Here is a 9,439-nt window from a genome sequence, read left to right as displayed (position 1 = left end):
CAAAAATCTCAACTACATCTTTTCAAGCCTCTAGATACAACTACCATTTTGGAACAAATACAGAGAACTCTGGAGATACAATCAGCCAAATCCTGACTATGGAAAACTACAGAACAAACATACTGGTATTTTCAACAAAGAAATTTAAAGAAGGTTTTAAAAAATGAAGATAGCATAGAGAGAAAAACTATAGATTAAAAGGGGCTTTAAATACATACTAACAGGAGATCTCTGGGTGGCTCAGTGGTTTAGTGCCTGCCTTCAGCCCAGTGTGTGATCCTGGAGTCCCGGGATCGAGTCCCACATCGGGCTCCCTGCATGGAGCCTGCTTTTCCCTCTGCCTGTGTCTCTGCCTCTCTCTCTCATGAATAAATAAATAAAATCTTAAAAAAAATACTAACACATCACACCATGTAGACATTATTTTTAGTTCCTGATTAAACATTAAAATGTAAAAATTGAAATATATATGTAATATTTGTGAATACTGAAAGGATATTCAATCATATTAAAAATTGTCAGTTTTAGACTAATAACAATAGATGAATATATAATATAGACTAATAATGACATGTACTTAAAGTTTTTAAGAAGTCTTATCTGAGCAACATGACTACATCATGCCATGCCCCCATCCCAACAATGACAGTTTGTCACCCACCCTTGGATAAAAGTGCCTTTGTGTAGCTGTGGGATCCAGCATCATACACCAATAGATCCAGAAGGAATTTCACCCACTCAAGTGTTGGGTAGTAGACACAGAATTCAGTCTCAGCCATGAACAAAAGTGCGTTAGCCATGGTCCTAGAGCCCTTGAAAAACCACATCTTAGGCAATCATCCAGAAATGAGAGCCACTGTGGAAGTTCAGGCATTCAGCAGAGAAGTTCCAGAATACCAATGGAGCAAATAACAACAAACAAACAAACAAAACCCATCACTTTGGATGCATTAGAAAAAGCAGCTAGTAAAGACAGAAGAATGTGACTGCTGCTTCAAATGCAAAGGCAGCAATTCAAGGAATATGAGAAAACAAGGAAACATGACATCACCAAAGAATCCCAAAACCTTCCAGTAACTGACGACAAAAACATGGAGATCTGTGATTTACCCAATAAAGAAATCAAAATAACTGTTTTAAAGAGGCTCAAGGAGCTACAAAAACAAAAACAAAAAACAGAAAATTCAGTGAAATCAGGAAAACAATACAAGAATAAAATGGGAAGCATAAGAAAGATAGAAATCCTAAAGAATAGAAATTCTAGAGCTGAAGAATACAGTGAATAAAATTAAAAATTCAATAGAGAGCATCCACATTAGAATGAATCAAGCAGAAGAATGAATTTGTGAGGTAGAAGACAGAAACTTTGAAATTATGCAGTCAGAGGAAAACAAAGAAGGAAAGAACAAGTGTGAAGAAAGCCTATGTGATCTGCAAGACACAATGAAAGAAACAATTTGTGAATTATTGGAGTTCCAGAAGGAGAAAAGAGGAAGACAAGGACCAGAAGCTTATATAAAGAAACAATGGCTTCTCAAATCTGGGGAGAAATGTTTATATCTAAGTTCACAAAGCTCATAGGTCACCCAACAAACTCAATTTAAAGAGATCTTCCCCAAGACAAATTATAATAAACCTATCAAAAATCAAAGATAAAGAGAATATTAAAATCATCAAGAGAGGAGTGCCTGTGTTGCTCAGTCAGTTAAGCATTTGACTCTTAATTTCTCCTCAGGTCATGATCTCAGGTTGTGAGATCAAGCCCCACATTGGGCTCCAAGCTGAGCGTGAAGCCTGTTTAAGATTCTCTCTCTCCCTTGGCCCCTTCCTACCACTTGTGTGTGTGCTCTCTTAAAAAAAAAATAAATAAATAAATAACAAGAGAAAACAAGCTTGTAACTTACAAGGCAACCCTATAAGGCTATAAGTGGATTTCTCAGCAGAAACTTTACAGGCTAGGAGAGGGTATATATATATATATTCAAAGTGCTAAAAGAAAAAATTACAACAACCAAGATTACTTACACTATTGACAAAGTTGTCCTTCAGAAATAAGGAGGGATAAAGACTTTTTCTGACAAACAAAAGCTGAAAGAGTTCATTACACCTAGACCTAGTCTTATAAGAGATGCTGAAAGGTGTTTTTCAAGTTGAAATGAAAGGACACTATTAGTAATATGAAAACATGAAAAAAAAAAAAAGCTGGTAAATGTAAGTATATAGTCAAATTCAGATTACTGTAATACTGTAATATGGGGATGTGTTAACCACTTTACTATAAAGGTTAAAGGATTAAAGTATTAAAAATAGCTATAGTTGCAATAATTTGTTTATGAATACACAATAAAAAAGAGCTACATTGTGACACCAAAAGCATATGAGGATGGGAGTAAGAGGATGAGTATTTGTATGCAAGTGAAATTAAATTATTAGTGTAAAATAAAACATTATATCTGTAAGATGTTTTGTGTAAGCCTTATGATAACCACAAAGCAGAAACCTACAGTAGATACAGAAAAAACAAAGAGAAGAGAATAAAGCATTCCTCTATGGAAAATTATCAATTCAAAAAGGAAGGCAACAACAGAGGGACAAAGGAACAAGAGAACTACAAGATAGCCAGAATACAATTAATAAGATGGCACTAGTAAGTCCTTATCTATCAATAATTACTGTTAATGTAAGTAGGTTAAATTCTCCACTCAAAAGATATACAGTGACTGGATGAACGAGAAAAACAAGATCTAACTATATGCTGCTTACAAGAGACACTTCAGCTTTAAGGACACACATAAGTTCCAAGTGCAAATACAGAAAATGATGTTCTGTGCAAGCAGAAACAAAAAGGAAGCAGGGGTAGGTATACTTATACCAGGCAAATTAGACTTCAAGTCAAATGCAATAACAAGAAACAAAGAAGGCCATTTAGATAATAAAACAAGATTAATTAATCAAGAGGATATAACAATCATAAATACATAAGCACCCAGTGTCAAAGTACCAAAATATATTAATCAAATACTAAGAGATTTGAAGGGAGAAGGTGGACAAGAATATGATAATAATAGGATTTTGTTAAACACCCCACTTACAACAATGGATAGATCATCCAGATAGAAAAATCAATAAGGAAACATTTGACTTGAACTAAATTTTACAACAAATGGACCTAACAAACATAGACAAAATAATTCATCCAATAGCAGCAGAATACACATTCTTCTCAACCACACAAGAAGCATTTTCCAAGATAGATCATATTATAAGTCATGAAACAGGTCTTAGGAAATTTAAGAAGATTGAAATCATACTAAATAGCTTTTTCAACCATATGGTATGAAAGTGCAAGTCAACAAAAGGAGGAAAATTGGAAAATTCACAAATATATCCAAATTAAAAAACAATTTCTGAACACCATAGATCAAAAAGGAAATCAAAAGGGAAGTAAAGAAATATCTTAAACAAAGATGGAAACATAACATAACAAATTTATGAGATGATGCAAAAGCTGTTTTATGAGGGAAGTTTGTAGCAACAACCGCCTGCATTAAGAAAAAAAGAAAGATTTTAAGTAGCTTTATACCTCAAAGAACCAGAAGAAGAACAACAAATTAAACCCCAAATTAATAAAAGGAAGGAAATGGCAAATATCAGAGCAGAAATAAAAGAAACAGATCAGAAAAACAATAGAAAAAAAGCAACAAAACCAAGAGCTGTTTCTTAAAAGATAAACAAAACTGATAAAATTTTAAACTATACTAAGAAAGAAAAGAGAAGAGATGCAAATAAATAAAATTGAATGGAATAGGAAACATTATAACTAATACTATGAAAATACAAAGGACTACTATGAACAGATATCAATAAAATGGATAATCTGGAAGAAATGGGTGAATTTCTAGAAACAGAAAACATATCAAGACTGAATGATTAAGAAATAGAAAATATGAAATAACCAGTAATGTGTTAGGAGATTGGATCAGTAATCAAAAATCTCCCAAGAAAGAAAAGCCCAGGACTAGGTGGTTTCCTTGGTGAATGCTATCAAGTATTTAAAGAAGAAATAACTCCAATCCTTCTCGTGCTCATCCAAACATTTGAAGAGGAAGGATCATTTCCAAACTAATTTTATAAGGCCAACGTTACCCTATACCAAAGTCAGATAAGGACACTACCAGAAAACAAAACAAAACAACAACAAAAACACTACAAGCCAATAGCCCAGAGAAATATAGATGTAAAGATCCTTGACAAAATATTAGCAAACTGAATTCAACAACCCATTAAAATGATCATACACCATGATCACGTGGGATTTATCCCTGGAAGGCAAGAAAGGTTCAAGACATGCAAATCAATAAATGGGATATACCACATTAATAGTATGAAAGATAAAAATCATGATCAACTAAACAGATAGAAAAATCATTTGACAAACTACAACATCCTTTCATGATAACAACTCTCAACAAATTGGGTAAAGAAGGAACATATCCCAACATATTAAAGGTCGCATATAAAATGCCCACAGCTGATATCATACTCAATGGTAAAAGGTTGAAAGTTTCTCCTCAAAGATCAGAAGCAAGACAAGGATGCTCTCTCACCACTCCTACTCAAATAGTACTGGAAGTCCTAGCCACAGCAATCAAGCAAAAAAAAGAAATAAAAAAATATACAAATCATGAAGGAAGAAGTAAAATTGTGTTTGCAGATGATATGATCTTATACATAGAATATATGTGAATATACATATGATCTTATGTATATTATGTCCTAAAGATGCCTTGGAAAAAACTATTAGAACTAGATGATAAATTTAGGAAAGTTACAGGCTACAAAATCAACATACAGAAATCACTTGTAATTTCTATACACTACCAATGAAATATCTAAAAGAGAAATAAAGAAAAAAATAAAATAAAAGAGAAATAAAGAAAACAGTTCTATTCACAATAGTAACATAGTAACAAAAACAATAACATACTTAGAAATAAATTTAATGAAAGAGGTAAAAGATCTGTACACTATAAAGGCTCTAAGGCTTTGGTGAAAGAGATTGAAGAACACACAAATAAATGGAAAGATATTCCATGCTCGTGCATCAGAAGAAGTAATATTGATAAAATGTCCATACTATCCAAAACCATCTACAGATTCAATGCAATTCTTATCAAAATCCAATGGCATTTTTCACAGATATAGAACAAACAAACAATCCCTAAATTTGTATGGAATCACAAAAGACTCCAAAAAGCCAAAGCAGTCTTGATAAAGAATAAAGTTGGAGGCATCACACCTCCTGATTTCAAACTCACTACAAATCTATAATAATCAAAACAGTATGGGACTAGTATAAAATAGACAAATAGACCAATGGGACATAATTGAGAACTCAAAAATAAACCCTTGCATATGTGGTCAACTAATACTTGACAAGGAAGCCCAGAACACTCAATGGGTAAAGGATAGTCTCTTCAATAAATGGTATCGAGAAAACTAGAAAAAGACATGTACAAGAATGAAATTGGATCCCTATCTTACATCATTTACAAAAATTAACTCAATATGGACTAAAAACTTAAACATAATATCTGATACTATAAAATTCCTAGAAGAAAATATATGGAAAAAACTCCTTGACATTAATCTTGGCAATGAATTTTTGGATATGACACCAAAACACAAGCAACAAAAGCAACCAATGTGAGACTATGTCAAATTAAAAAGCTTCTGCACAGCAAAAAAAAAAAAATCAACAAAATGAAAAGGCAATCAATGGAATAGGAGAAAATATTTGCAAATTATATATCAAATAAGGGCTTACTATCTGACAAAAAAAATAAACAAAAAAACCCCCAAAATACTATTAAGAAATGGGCAGAAGAGGGGGTGCCTGAGTGGCTCAATCAGTTAAACATTCAACTCTTGATTTCGGCTCAGGTCATGATCTCAGCGTCCTGGGATTGAGCCCTGCTTTGGGCTCCGTGCTCAGTGCAGAGCCTGCTTATCCCTTTCTGTCCCCCTACTTGTGCTGTCTCATAAATAAATAAATAAATAAATAAATAAATAAATAAATAAATACTTAAAAAAAGAAGAAATAGGCAGAAAAACTGAGCAGATATTTTTTTCAAAGACATGCAAATGGCAAACAGGTGCATAAAAAGGTGCTTGACATTAGTAATCATCAGGAAAATGCAAATCAAAATATCACCTCATGTGAGATATCACCTCATGTGAGATATCACCCCATACCTGTTAGAATGACTATCATCAAAAAGACAAGAAATAACAAGTATTGGTAAAGATACGGAGGATAGAGAACACTTGTGCAGTGATGGTGGGAATGTAATTGCAGTCACTATGAAAAACAATATGGAGATTTCTCAAAAATTAAAAATATAACAACCATATAATAAAAAAAATCCCACTTCTGGGTATATATCTGAATAGAATGAAATCAGGATCTCGGAGATATAGGCTCTCCCATGTTAACTGAAGCTCTATTCACAATAGCTACAATATAGAAACAACCTGAGTGTCCACTGATGAATGAATGAATGAAGATGTGGCACACACACACACACAACACACACAAAGGTGAATTTTTCAACCTTGAGAAAGAAGGAAACTCTGCCTTCTGCATCAATAGAAATGACCATTAAGGACATTATGTTAAGTAAAATGTCGGACCAAGAAAGACAAATACTGTATGATATCACTTATATGTGAAATCTAAAAAAAAAAAAAAAAAAAACAACAACAACAACAAAAAAACAAATTTATGGAAACAGAGTAGAATGGCTATTGCCAGAAGCTAAGGAGTGAGGGGAATGGGGTGATGTTGGTCAAAGGATACAAACTTCTAGTTATGAGTAAGTTCTGGAGATCTATTGTACAGCATGGTGATTAGAGTTAACAATCTATACTTGAAAGTTTCTAAGAGAGTAGATCTTAAATGTTTTTACTACACACACACACACACACACACACACACACACACACTGGTAATTATGTGAGGTGTTGGAGGTAGTAACTAACCCTACTGTGGTTATCATCTCACAATACATAAATGCATCAAATCAATGTATTATTCCCCTTATACTTACACAATGCTATATGTCAATTTTATCTCAAGCTGGAAAAAATTAAAATTTAAAATAAAAGGTTTTTACATTTTAGAGACACACACTGATACATTTATAGATGAAATGATATTATATAGGGGATTTGTTTCAAAATAATTTGAGGAAAGGAGAAGTAGGTGGAGCTAAAATAAAATTGTTTTTGAATTAATAATGATTAAAATTTGGTTGATGGATACTTGGATTTTATTATCCTTTCTGCCAATTTTTACACATATAATTGAAATTTTTCAAAATCAAAACCTTTTTAATAAAGTCATTAGGTTAACTAAGATCAGGAGAAAATACAAAGAAATCTCAATCAGTAATGTATTGGTAAATTTTTAACTGACTCATTTTAACTAACTCGTTTGCAGTATTTTCTAATTTCTCTGATGGGCAAAATCAGCTCTCATAGCCCTAAGTGAGTGGTCCCAAACTAACGTTTTCTTTTTTCCTTTTCTTTTTTTTTTTCAAGATTCACTTGTTTATTTTGAGAGAGAGAGAGAGAGAGAGAGAGAGAGACCATATGCACAAGTGGAGGGAGGGGTAGAGGGAGAGAATCTTTCAAGCAGAGTCTCCCCACAGAGCAAGAAGCCTGTTGCAGGACTCAATCCCACAACCCATGAGATCATGACCTGTGCTGAAGCCAAGAGTCCGACACTTAACTGACTGAGCTACCCTGGTGCCCCTCAATGTTTTCTTACTAGACTCCCTATATCCCTCTGTCTTTGGGACACTTGAGATAGGATGCTAATTTGTTGAGAACTTCTAGAAATTACTTCTCATCCTTCTCTTTCTCCTTCTGTCTACAGATTTTCTCAGTAACTGGAATTTACCTTTTTAAGTGATCAATCTCATTAATTTATTTTTTTGATAGACATCTTTCTAAAGGCATTTTAAATAGAGAGCATTAAACAGGAATTTCCTCAACATACTGTTCTATTTTAGGCTAAACAAACAAAAATGAACACTGCTTTGATATAACAGGACTACTTTTATAAATAGTGAATATTAGAGCTGCCCTCAGGGATGGCTCAGATCTGTAGGAAAATTTGTCTAGACTGATAGGATTTTTGCTTTTTTGTGCATTTGATTTTTGTAGCTTTTCTCTTTCAGTCGTGATTTTAAGCTGTCAGCTTTCACTTCTTATTTTTAATCTGCTGTGAACTTGAGCAGCAAATACTAGTGGTCCTCAAGTTTTGTTACGTTTGACATTTCTACAATTGCTATCTTCCATCAGTATACATCAACCATTTGCGTCATCTGGACGTTTGTACCTCAGGTAGTGAATGACTATTTCTGTGTGGTAATATTACCTATTAAGAAAGAACTGAGTTTCTGCAGCTGTGACGTCTTTGTATGGTAGGGTTTATTTAATTATTTGAATATTTTCTTGTGTTTGGCACTTACGATTTCATAGATATCTGAAAATGGAAATGGAAAAATGCTGATGCTAGTGATAAGACGTGTAGATTTCATAAGTGCAATTCAAATGATAAAAAGATGGAAATCATTAGGCATGTCAAAGAGAGGGAATCTTTGGCTTCAATTGAATACTTAAAGGAGTTAAGGCACTCAACTGTGAAGGAAAGGAACAAAATTAAAACTATATGTGAAATGCTAGAAATTACACCTGCAATTTGTGTCCACATTTATTTTTTAGCTCTGAGAATGGAACTCTCTTATAACATTTAAGTCTATTGTTTTGGATTTTATACATTTAACTGCATGCATATTTTAGAGAACGCATTAAGTATGAAAGTGATGTGTTTCCTATTGCCAAGCCTGCAGGAGTTATGTGTACAGGTTACTGACACTACGGCAACTTTCTCTGGAGTCCTGGAAGTGCTCTCTCTGCTTGCCTCTTCATGCTTAGGAGTGGTGATAAGAGCTCCCCACTATTGCTAACCCCAGGATTCTTCATTATACTTTGTTGGCCTCCCTATACCCTGTCCATGTCTTTGTGAATATTCCCTTTATTACATTCTCTTTAGTTACCCCATTTGGGTGAGACTCCTGTTTCCTTTTGGGACACTCACTGCTAAACCAGGCAAGAGAACTCTGGAGAAATGAAGTGCTCCAAAAACCAGCTTGGACATGGTCTTTAAGTCCCCTGACTTACTTAACCTGCTATTTTGTCACAGAATATGAGGGAAAGTATGACTATACTAGAGACAATGCATATACATTTCAAATTTTTTTAAGGCCATTAGGATTTTGTTAATAGCTAGTACATTAATTTTCATTCGTGTCGATAAGAACGGACAACCTGAGGATGGTGTATTCCACATCCAGATATTTATTTTTATTCC

Source organism: Canis lupus, chromosome 31, assembly GCF_048164855.1.
Source record: "Canis lupus baileyi chromosome 31, mCanLup2.hap1, whole genome shotgun sequence".
In the NCBI taxonomy this organism is placed as follows: Eukaryota; Metazoa; Chordata; class Mammalia; order Carnivora; family Canidae; genus Canis; species Canis lupus.
Note: the sequence above shows the minus strand (reverse complement) of the source record.